Genomic DNA, 12,554 nt, shown 5'->3' on the forward strand with positions numbered 1-12,554 from the left:
AAACAGTGACAGTATCAAATGCTAGCAAGGATGTGGAGAAACTAGATTTCTTGTATGTTTCTGGAGTGTAAAATGGTATAGCCACCATGGAAAAATAGATTGCCACTTTCTTTAAAAAAAAAAAAGAAAAAAAAAAAATATATATATATATACTTACTATATGACCCAGCAATTGCACCCACCCCTGGGCATTTACCCCAAAGAAATGAAAACTTATGCCCACACAAAAACTGATCTGTAATTGTTCATAGCAACTTTATTTGTAGTAGGCATCTTTACATCTATGAGCATATTTATTTATCTCCTACTTGTAAGTGAGAACATGCAGTCTTTGGTCTTCTGTTCTTGCATTAATTTGCTTAGGATAATGGCCTCCAGCTCTATCCATGTTGCTGCAAAGGACATGATTTTGTTTGTTTGTATGGCTGCACTGTATTCCATGGTGTATACATCTTCTTCATTCAGTCCACCATTGATGGGCACCTACATTGATTCCATGACTTTGCTGTTGTGAATAGTGCTGTGATGAACCCATGCGTGCATGTGTCTTTTTGATAGAACAATTTATTTTCCTTTTGGTATATACCCAGTAATGAGATTGCTGGGTCGAATGGTAGTTCTGTTTTAAGTTCTTTGAGAAATCTCCAAACTGCTTTCCATGGTGGCTGAACTAACTTACATTTCCACCAAAAGTGTACAAGCATTCCCTTTTCTCCACAGCCTCACCAACATCTATTATCTTTTCACTTTTAACAAAAGCCATTCTGACTGGTGTGAGCTGTCAATTGGTCTCACTGTGGTCTTAATTTGTATTTCTCTGATGATTGGAGATGTTGAGCATTTTTTTATGTTTGTTGGCTGCTTGTATGTCTGTTTTGTTTTGTTTTAGATAGAGTTTCACTCTTGTTGCCCAGGCTGGAGTGCAATGGCGTGATCTTGGCTCACTGCAACCTCCAACTCCCAGATTCAAGCGATTCTCCTGCCTCAGCCTCCTGAGTAGCTAGGATTACAGGCACCCACCACCATACCTGGCTAATTTTTTGTATTTTTAGTGGAGACGGGTTTCACAATGTTGGCCAGGCTGGTCTCGAACTCCTGACTTCAGGTGATCTACCCACCTCTTTTGAGAAGTGTCTGTTCATGTCTTTTGCCCACTTTTTAATAAGGTCATTTGTTTTTTTGCTGGTTGAATTGTTTAAGTTTCATATTACACTTCTTTTTGATGCATAGTTTGTTAATATTTTCTCCTGCTCTCCAGGTTGTCTTTTTACTCTGTTGATAGTTTCTTTTCCTGTGCAGAAGCTCTTTCACTTAATTAGGTCCCATTTGTCAATTTTTGTTTTTGTTGCAAATTTTTTGAGGACTTAGTCATAAATTATTTCCCAAGACCAACGTCTAAAATGGTGTTTCCTAGGTTTTCTCCTAGAATTTTTAGTTTTAGGTCTTACACGTAAGTCTTTAACCCATCTTGAGTTAATTTTTGCATGTGGTGATAGAGGTCCAGTTTTATTCTTCTGCATATGGCTAGCCAGTTATCCCAACACCATTTATTGAATAAAGGGTCCTTTCTCGATTGCTTATTTTTGTCAACGATCAGTTGGTTGTAAACGTGTGGCTTTATTTCTGGGTTCTCTATTCTGTTCCATTGGTCTATGTTTCTATTTTCATACCACTTCCATGCTGTTTTTGTTACTGTAGCCTTAGAGTATAGTTTTAGGTCAGGTACTATAATGCCTCCAGCTTTGTTCTGTTTTGCTGAGGATTGCTTTGGCTCCTGGGGCTTTTTTTTTTTTTTGGTTCCATGTGAGCTGTAGAATAGTTTCTTCTAATTCTGTGAAGGATGGCTTTGATAGTTTGATAGAAATAACATTGAATCCGTAGACTGTTTTGGGCAGTATGGCCATTTTAACAACATTGATTCTTCTAGTCCATGAGCATGTAATATTTTTCCATTTGTGTGTCATTTATGGTTTCTTTCAGCAGTATTTTGTAGTTCTCCTTCTAGAGATCTTTCTCCTCTTTGGTTAGAGGTATTCCCAGATAGATATTTTATTTTTGGTGTGTCTACTGTAAATGGGGTTGCATTCTTGATTTGGATCTCAGCTTGATCATTATTGACGTGTAGAAATGCTACTGATGTTTGCACATTGATTTTTGTATCCTGAAAATTTACTGAGGTCGTTTATCCATTCTAGGAGCCTTTTGATAGAGACTTTAGGATTTTCTAGATATAGAATTATATCATCAGGGAAGAGACATAATTTGACATATTCTTTCCCTGTTTGGATGACTTTTTTTTTCTCTTGCCTGATGCTCTGGTTAGGATTTCCGGTACTATTGTTATTGGAAAGTGGTCCCAATCCATATCTCAAGAGAGGGTTTTTGGATCTTGTGCAAGAAAGAACTCAGGGCAAGTGCATAAAGTGAAAGCAAGTTTAATAGGAAAGTGAAAGAATAAAAGAATGGCTACTCCATAGAGAGAGCAGCCCTGGGGGCTGCTGGTTGCCCATTTTTATGGTTATTTCTTGATGGTATGCTAAACAAGGGGTGGATTATTCATGCCTCCCCTTTTTAGACCATATAGGGTAACTTTCTCATATTGCCATAGAATTTGTAAAATGTCATGGTGCTGTTGGGAGTGTAGCAGTGAGGACAACCAGAGGTCACCCTCGTGGGCATCTTGGTTTTGGTGGGTTTTAGCTGACTTCTTTGCTGCAAACTGTTTTATCAGCAAGGTCTTTATGATCTGTATTTTGTGCCAACCTTCTATCTCATCCTGTGACTTAAATGCCTTAACTGTCTGGGAATGCAGCCCAGTTGGTCTCAGCCTTATTCTACCCAGCTCCTGTTTAAGATGGAGTTACTCTGGTTCAAATACCTCTGACACTATGTTGAATAGGAGTGGTGAGAGTGTTAGCCCATAAATTTGTACAAATAAATGTTCATACTGCTCTGTGAAAAATAATAATAATAATAATTTACACCCACCGAAAAAGTGCTGCTGCCTAAGCCTTACCAGCAAATCAACTATTAATAAGCTAGAATCTCTGCGCATGGAACCCAGGCATCAGATCTTCTAAGAAACGCTTACATGTAGAGATCGGGGAAAAAAGGAGGATCAAGCAAAAGAAGATTGGAAAGAAGTGGACAGTGATAGAGGAAGGAAACCAGGATATGTGGCTCCTGGAAGCTGAGAGGGGACTGTTTCAAAAGGGAGATAAGATACTCCTGCACAAGGATTTTGTGACTGAAAGAATACATGCATATGGAAGCACTTTGTAAGCTGTTAATTGATGAACAAATACTACATGAAGTATTACTATCATCTTTAGGAAAAAAATCATTCTCCGCTAGTTCAACATCTCTGTGCTTAGAGAAAGAACTTAGAAAAGCGCTAGGAGGGGGGTCCATCCCCAGCACTTATACTTATGAGAATTAACCAAAAATCTTTACAGTTATGAGGCTTAAACAAATTAATGTCCATTATGCTTAACTCAATGCCTAGTACATCATCATCATCACTATGTAATAATAATAATGATGATAGCTAACACTTACATAGTGCTTCCTATGTGTTAAGCAATGTTCTAAGTGCTTTATATCTATTCAGGTAGCATTCAAGAATGATGAGCTATTGTTGTTTCTTTTGTTATTATTACTAATTCCAAATGGTTTGGTTTCCTTAGTGGGCATTAAGGGAGGGTATAGATGCTGGTTTGGCATTCCAGAGCCACTACTGTTCTGATGTGAGGTTAATGATGTCCCATGAGACCTCTCTGGAAGTAGCAGAGAAAGTGGGGAGGGGGCTTCCCTAGAAGAGTCTACGGGTCTCCAGAACTGTGTGTCAGTTCTAGGGCCACCTGGCAGATAGCAGAACCGTCCTATGGGAGGGCTGTGTCCCACTGTGATAACTGAATTCCTTCATGGAGGCTGTGATATAGATCTGTTCAGAGCTATATGTGAAGGCATCTGGACATGGTGAGAAATTTATCTGGGTTCTTCAACTCAACTATTATTTACTGACCACTCATAGGCACCAGTGTATTTAAGCCTGTCATTGACTTTGAGAAGTAGAGATGGTTATCACCATTCTCCAGGTGAGGAAGCTGAGGTCTACAGAGGTTAAATAACTTGCCCAAATTCACACAGCCAGTTAGCATCAGAGCCAGGACTGAAACTGGAATACCCTATATTCAAGTTCTGACTTCTTCGTTTCCCATGCATGTCACTTTTTTTTCTTTTTTACCAAGTTTTGAGGAGGTAGGGCTATGGCCAAATTTTAAAAACCCAAAACCAATACCTAGAAAGACTTCACCTTCAATATGCTAGCAAGGGAAGGGAAATGAGCAAACGACATAGGCAGTTTGCAGAAGAGGCACACAAACACCAAAAAAAAAGTGAATAAATGCAAATATAACACACATTTTAAAAATATACACACATCATTTTAAGCCCATCAGATTCATTTTTTAAATGTATAAAAGTCAGAAAATAACAAGCCTTGGAAAGGATGCAGGTAACACAACCCCAAGACACTATTGTAGATTTGTGCAGTGATCCCAGAGAGCAAGGTAATTATATCTAAAAATGTTCAAGAACTGCCCACTCCTGAATCGCTTGAACCCAAGAGATGGAGGTTGCAGTGAGCCGAGATCACGCGACTGCACTCCAGCCTGGGCCACAGAGCAAGACTCCGTCTCAAAAAAAAAAAAAAAAAAAAAAATGCTCACGCCCTACAACCCAGCAATTCCACTCTAAGAAAAGTCCACAGAGAAACTTCTCTCACTTGTGCGCAAGGAGAAATATACAAGGATATTTCCAAAAGTAACAGGAAACAGGAAACTATTTAGATGTCCAATATTAGAGAATGGATACATAAAATGAGGTAAATTCATACTACATACTGTCTAGCAGTTAAAGTGAATAGACTAGATCAAAATATACCATATATGAATAGATCTGAAATAGGCAGACTTGATGGGAAAAGGCAGGTTTGCAGAACGATGCATGGACTATGATATCATTGACTAAGAGAAGTGATTTGTAGGAAAAGTATAGGTTCTTGAACTAGTACAGAGTGAAGAGGGGGCATATTTAGGGCCAGAGGATCTGTGGTCCAAACTTCTCGACATGTTTGTTTCAAAACTCTCCCCATTTTTTTCCAAGTCCCTCCTCACCACTGTCTCCCCCTCCCTCCCTCTTTTCTTCTCTTAGAATCTCCTAATCTAGGTTCCATGAATGGGTTTCAGAGAAACTGTAAGTCCCCTAACATTTTAAGTAAAAATTTGTATTTATGAGTATTTTTCTGGGGAATGGGTCCACGTCTTTCATCAGATTCTCAGAGAAGTTACAGTCCCATAAGAAGATTAAAATTCATGGAAAAAAATGTTCAGAGCGTAAATGTAGCTTCGATGCAGTTTTACTAGTCTATTGTGCCTTGGGAGTAGGAGTTATTTCTCATCAGAAGGAAAAAAAAAATAGAGAGAGAGAGAAAAAAAATGTAAAGTGATTTGTTCTGACCCTGTTTCCACTCATCCTGTGCCCTGGAAGAAAATGCCCTGCCTTAAGAAATAGAAACATCTCCATCCTTCCTGGCCTACCGGGCCACTCATCCATCATCTCAGGCAGGCTCTGGGCAAATGCAGCCAGCTTCCTTTTCTGCCATTTCCATCAGATGACCCTTTCCATCAGATGTCGGGGTCTGACTCTGGCAATTATGAAGATTTTTCTAACCCAGCCCAACAGCCTCTGCACCATCAGAACACTCCAGCTAAGGAAACTACAAGAGATCAGGAAGGGGTAAACACTTTTATAAAGGATGTCCCAAGTGAGTGTCCAAATTCATAGGTCCAAGCACAACAACAGGGAGTCCCCAGGGCCTGAGGATGCTGGGACTGAATTAGGCTCCTCCGTCATCTAGAGTTGTGGGATGCCATAGTTCTCTGCTCTAAACTCACAGGTCCTCTGGGGAGACCAGTGAGATGAAAGCAATCAATGCACAGATCCCGGGGCAGCTGATGGTCAGCCAGGTGGCTCTGCTGATCCTGGCTGGCTTGCTCTCGTGTCCAGGTGTCAGCTGGCTATCCAGGCACCTGGACTGGCCTCTGCGGGGTGGCTGGGCTGCTTCACCTCTCCTCGTGTCTCTCATGCTCCAGCACACTAGTCTGGGCATGTTCTCATGGTGATGGCAGAGGGACAAGAGACAGCAAGCGCCAGCGTGCAAGCCTATTTCAAGCTTCTGCTTGCATCACATCTGTGAATACCACATTGGCCAAAGCAAGTCACAGGACCCAGCCTGGAGTCAAGGACAGGTCTTGATGTCCTGCCTACAGTGAGAAAGCATGGCAAGCCAAGTGAGAATTTGCAATATTTTTAAAATAATTTCACCTTTTATTTTAGTTTCAGGGGCTACATTTGCAGCCTTGTTACATGAGTACATTGCATGATGCTGAGGGTTGGGGTATGCTTGATCCCATAACCCAGGTAGTGAGCATAGTACTCAATAGTTTTTCAACCCCTCCCCTCATCTCTTTCTCCCCACTGTAGTACCCCCAGTGTCTGTTGTTCCCATCTTCATGTCCATGAGTACCCAATATTTAGCTTCCACTTATCAGTGAGAATATGCAGTCTTTGGTTTTCTATTCCTGCATTAATTCACTTAGGATAATGGACTCCAGCAGTACCCATGTTGCTGCAAACAAAATGATTGGGTTCTTTTTTATGGCTGTGTAGTATTCCATGGTGTATATACACCATAATTTATTTATCCAATCCACCACTGATGGGCACCTAGGTTGATTCCATGTCTTTGCTATTGTGGATAGCACTGCAATCAACATGTGAGTCCATGCGCCTTTTTAGTAGAATGATTTGTTTTCTTTTGGATATATACCCAGTAATGGCATTACTGGGTCAAATGGTAGTTCTGTTTTAAGTTCTTTGAGAAATCTCCAAGCTACTTTCTATAGTGGCTGAACTAGTTTACATTCCCAACAACAGTGTATAAGCAAGAACCTGCATTTTGAGGTCAAGCTCTGCTTCTTACCAGCTACACTGATGTCTTTTAAGTTCTCTGAGCAAATAAGACACTACTTTTCATCTATCTGATTAGTGAAGTTTTTTTTAATGTAATAATACACAGTGCATAATACAAGAAAGAAACAGGCAACTGAATATGCTCTTGGTGGGATTTTATTCTATTTTTCTAAGGGCAACTGAATCATACTTATCATGGTGGATTGCAAAAATACCCCCTAATTCTTCTCATCTTTGTATGCACTCCTGTTTGCAATGTTACTTAGCAGCTCCTACCTCCGTGAATCTAGGTTAGTCATGGGCCTTGCTTAGGCCAAGGAGAGAATGGGAAATGTAATGCAAATGGGGGCTTGTACATTGGAATTGCCTCCTTTGCTGTGCTTGGAAGCCTGAGGCCACCATGTGAATGAGTCCAAGCTAGCCTGCTATAGAATGAGAGGCCACGTGGAAGAAAACTGAGGTGCCTCAGCTGACCTTAGAAGCATGAGCATGCCCAGCTAAGATCAGCTAAGCCTGGTCTAGAACAGAAAAGCCAACCACCTGAGCCCACCCCTAATTGCCAAATCCCAGAATTATGCATGAGCTAGTAAAAGATGTGAATTCATTTTATCACATTGTCATAAAGGTCAGTGTCTTTCATAAGCAGAGCTGTGTTGTAGCTTCATTTGACAAATATTTATTAAGCCTATTATTATATGCTAGGATTATCTAGGCAGTGATGAAATAAAACGAAAAAAATAAAAATAAAAAAAGTTTCTGCCCTCACGAAGCTTACATTCTAGAGGTAAGAGACAGAATGTTGTTTTGTTTTTCTGAGACAGGGTCTTGCATTGTCACCCAGGCTGGAGTGCAATGGCACGATCATAGCTCACTGCAGCCCCAACCTCCCAGGCTCAGGCGATTTTCCCAACTCAGCCTCCTGAGTAGCTGGAAGTGCAGGCCCACTCCACTGTACCCAGCTGATTTTGTATTTGTTTGTGGTAGAGATGAGGTTTTGCTATGTTGCCCAGGCTGGTCTCCAACTCCTGGGCTCAAACAATCCTCCCACCTCCACCTCCCAAAGTGCTGGAATGACAGGCATGAGCCACCATGCCCAACCACAGAATTTTTTTTTTTTTAATTACTAAGTGTAACAGATTGAGCAAGAGTGATGAGTGCTCTGGAGGAAAAGAATAACACTATGTATAACACTATGATCCAGGAACCTTTCAAATGAGGGTGGAGAGTGTTGAGAGGGGTTGTAATAGTAAATGAGAAGGCCAGATAAAACCTCTATAAGGAGATGGTCGAGTGAAGATCTGAAGCAGGTGAGGGAATGAGCCTGATTGATATCTGGAGAGAAGTCTTCCAGGGCGAGGGAACAGCGGGAACAGTTTCTGAGAATGGGCTAGGGCCAAGTGTACAGGATTCAAAAACAGAGAAGTAAAAGGGGGGCCTGATTGCGTAGGGTTGTGTGGTGACTCTAAGGAATCTTTTGTAAATTCTTGCATAGATCTAACATTTTGACCACATGTGTGGTTTATAATTTTAAAAAAGCATATATAGATCAAAAACAGGCTGGACACAGTGGCTCATGCCTGTGATACCAGCAATTTGGGAGGCCAAGGTGGGTGGATCACCTGAGGTCAGGAGTTTGAGACCAGCCTGGGCAACATAGTGAAACCCCGTCTCTACTAAAAGTACAAAAATTAGCCAGGCATGGTGGCAGGCGCCTGTAATCCCAGCTATTCAGGAGGCTGAGACAGGAGAATCGCTTAAACCCGGGAGGCGGAGGTTGCAGTGAGCTGAGATCGCGCCATTGCACTCCAGCCTGGGTGTCAGAGGGAGACTCTGTCTCAAAATATATATATATTGGCCGGGCGCAGTGGCTCACGCCTGTAATCCCAGCACTTTGGGAGGCCGAGGTGGGCGGATCACCTGAGGTTGGGAGTTCGAGACCAGCTTGACTAACATGGAGAAACCTCATCTCTACTAAAAATACAAAATTAGCCGGGCGTGGTGGTGCGTGCCTGTAATCCCAGCCTCCTGGGGGGCTGAGGCAGGAGAATCGCTTGAACCCAGGAGGCGGAGGTTGCGGTGAGCCGAGATCGTGCCATTGCACTCCAGCCTGGGCAACAACAGCAAAACTCCGTCTCAAAAAAAAAAAAAAAAAAAAAAAAAAAAATATATATATATATATATATACGTGTGTGTGTGTGTGTGTGTGTCAAAAACAAATAGCAATCCTGAGCTGCACCCGCGGATTGCAGTATTAGTGGACTCTACATGAATTTTATTATAATCCTTGGCCCTATAGTCATAGAGCTTGCCGGAGATAGCAAGAGAGCGATGTCATTTTTGGGCACAAGCTGCCCTCTGCTGTTCACTTTTGGATTAACAGCCACCATTATCACCTGAAGAAGCAAACGCTATCCTGGTAGAAAACAGATAACCAGTTATCAGGACACCCCGTCTTCCTTGCTAATAAGTTTGACGATCTCCAGAAGCTCTTAAAAAACAATATAACAGGAAAGGATATCTCCCAAATCTTCATATTCATTTCTATCCAAATATTACATTATCTTTCTTTTCTTTCTCCTCTCTCTATATCTTTTCTTTTCTGTCTTGTCTTGTCTTGTCTTTTCTTTCTGACGGGTCTTGCTATCTCAGGCTGGAGTGCAGTGGCGTGATCATAGCTCACTGCAGCCCCAAACTCCCAGGCTCAAGCGATCCTCCTGCTTTAACTTTCCAGGTAGCTGGGACTACAGGTGCACAACACCCTGCCTGGCTAATTTTTTGATTTTTTGTAGACAGGGGCTCACTATATTGCCCAGGCTGGTCTTGAACTCCTGGGCTCAAGGGATCCTCCTGCCTCAGCCTCCTAAAGTGCTGAGATTACAGTCATGCCACCAGCCCTGGCATATATATATATATTTTGAGATGGAGTCTCACTCTGTCACCCGGGCTGAAGTGCAGTGGCACAATCTTGGCTCACTGCAACCTCCACCTCCCAGGTTCAAGCGATTCTCCTGCCTCAGCCTCCCGAGTAGCTGGGATTACAGGCGCCCACCACCATGCCCAGCTAATTTTTTGTATTTTCAGTAGAGACAGGCTTTCACTATGTTGGCCAGGCTGGTCTCAAACACCTGACCTCGTGATCCACCTGCCTCGGCCTCCCAAAGTGCTGGGATTACAGGCATGAGCCACCACGCCCGGCCTTATTTTTTATTTTTTTAAGATTTTTTTTAAAAGCAGTTTTAGGGTCATAGCAACATTGTGAGGAAGGCAGAGAGATTTCCCATACACCCCCTTCCCCTACATATGCATAGCCACCCCCATGATCGACATCCCCCACCAGAGTGGTACAATTGTTGCAACTGAGACACCTACCAGTACTGATGCGTCATTATCACCAAAGTCCCTAATTTACATTAGGGTTCACACTTGACATTGCATATTCCGTGGGTCTGGACAAATGTATAATGCCATGTATCCACCATTACAGTATCACACAGAATATTTTCACTGCCCTAAAACCCTCTGTGTTCTGCCTATTCATCCCTACCCACCCACCCCTAAACCCTGGCAATCACTAACCTTTTTGTTGTCTCCACGGTTTTGCCTGAAAATCTGAAAAGGCTGCATACTGTATGATTCCAACTATATGACCTCCTGGAAAAAGTAAAACTGTTTAAAGATCTGAAATATTCACCAACTTGTTCACGTGATGCTCTGCAAATGCCTGTGAGGTGAGCTGTGTGGGCATTGTTAGCCCTTTTTGCAGATGAGAGAACTGAGGCTTTGGAAACTTGTAGAACTTGCATTTAGTCTCATTAGCCAGTGCATGGTAAAACCAGGATGACAGTCAGAACCTTCCAACTCAGCTGGGTGCAGTGGCTCACGCCTGTAACCCCAACACTTTGGGAGGCCAAGGTTGGAGGATCGCTTGAGGCCAGGAGCTTGAGACCAGCCTGGGAGATATAGTGAGTCCCTCATCTTAACAACAACGAAAAAATTTAATTAGCTGGGCATGGAAACGCACACCTGTAGTCCCAGCTACTCAGGAGGATGAGGCTGGAGGATTGCTTAACCATCGAGTCTGCAGTGAGCTATGATTGCATCACTGTACTCTGGCCTGGGCGATAGAGCAAGACCCTACCTCTTAAAAAAATAAAATATGGCCGGGAATGATGGCTCATGCCTGTAATCACAATACTTTTGGAGGCCAAGGCAGGTGGATACTAAAAATACAGAAATTAGCCAGGCATGGTGGCAGACACCTGTAGTCCCAGCTACTCGGGAGGCTGAGGCAGGAGAATGGCTTGAATCCGGAAGGCGGAAGTTGCAGTGAGCCAAGATCACACCACTGCACTCCTGCCTAGACAACAGAGTGAGACTCCATCTGAAAAAATAAATAAATAAATAAGAACCTTCCAACCCACTTTGGTACAACTGAAGTGCAAAGAGTGTAGACGACTTGCTCAACATCATACAAATTTTAAGCAACAAATCCAAGATAAAAAGCCATGAGTTTTCATCACTCTAACCACAGACATGTCCAAGGAGAAGCCCAGATAGAGACCCAGGGAGGAGACAGCCATCTACAAGTCAAGGAGAGAGACCTCAGGATCAGCCCTGCCAATTCCTCCATCTCAGGCTTCTAGCCTCCCGAATTGTGAAAAAATACATTTCTATTGTTTAAGCCACTCAGTTTGTAGGACTTTGTTATAGCAAATTACTACAAAGGGTCTCCTCTTCTTGATAATAATATGGTCATTATGATATTAGAAAAGTCATACAAATGAAGTGAACAGAGCGAACAGTAATTACAGTCAGAACAGCATATGCGCCAACCAGTTCTACCTCGGTGGAAGTTCCAGGAGGTTGTTCTGGAGGCTTTTGAACAGTGGACTGAGTTTAAGAGTGAGTGATGGGCTTAGGATGTAAATTCAGGGGATTGGGCTGCAGCTGGGAGCTCAGGACATTCTTGGCTACTGCAGCCCTACTTTACCTTTCATTGGCATGGTCATAACTTAGGTAGAAAATGTTGATTATTTAATCATGTTGCCTTGCTTTTTGACCTGATAACCATTGATCAGTGGAAAGAAACACCTGCACAAGTCAAAGCAGGGCTCATTCCTCTGACGGCTTTGTGAATTGGCTTCGTAGCACTCAGACAGCTCACTGCCTTGTTTGCTTTCGTTATCCCTTGCTGTTACTGAGAAAGATTTGGCCTGATTAAAGAAATTAGGATATACAGAAGGAGTCAACAAACTGCATCAATAATCTCCAATTAAAAGACAAGGACTCAACGTAAGGATAGACAACCCGATCAATGGAACAGAATAGAATACAGGAATAGACCCATACATATTGAATCCACTTATTTTTCACAAAGGTACCAGGTCAATGCAATGGAGAAAGAGAATTTTTTAACAAAATAATGCTGAAACCATTCGATATCCATATAGAAAAAATATAAAAGAACTTTCACCTCTACTTCATATAAAAAAATGAATTAGGGTACGTGTTCTCAGGGT

The 12,554-nt window shown here is 42.2% G+C and overlaps 1 long non-coding RNA gene across 1 annotated transcript in view; it reads right to left on the reverse strand.

Annotated features, from left to right (window-relative positions):
• Positions 1 to 12,554, reverse strand: part of LOC129457781 (uncharacterized) — a 51,929-nt gene that overhangs the window by 21,870 nt on the left and 17,505 nt on the right. Inside the window, exon 3 of the long non-coding RNA XR_010114249.1 lies at positions 10,612 to 10,686. This is a non-coding gene — a long non-coding RNA (uncharacterized lncRNA). The remainder of the gene's footprint in view (positions 1 to 10,611; positions 10,687 to 12,554) is intronic.

The sequence above is a fragment of the Symphalangus syndactylus genome, chromosome 11 (assembly GCF_028878055.3).
Source record: "Symphalangus syndactylus isolate Jambi chromosome 11, NHGRI_mSymSyn1-v2.1_pri, whole genome shotgun sequence".
In the NCBI taxonomy this organism is placed as follows: domain Eukaryota; kingdom Metazoa; phylum Chordata; class Mammalia; order Primates; family Hylobatidae; genus Symphalangus; species Symphalangus syndactylus.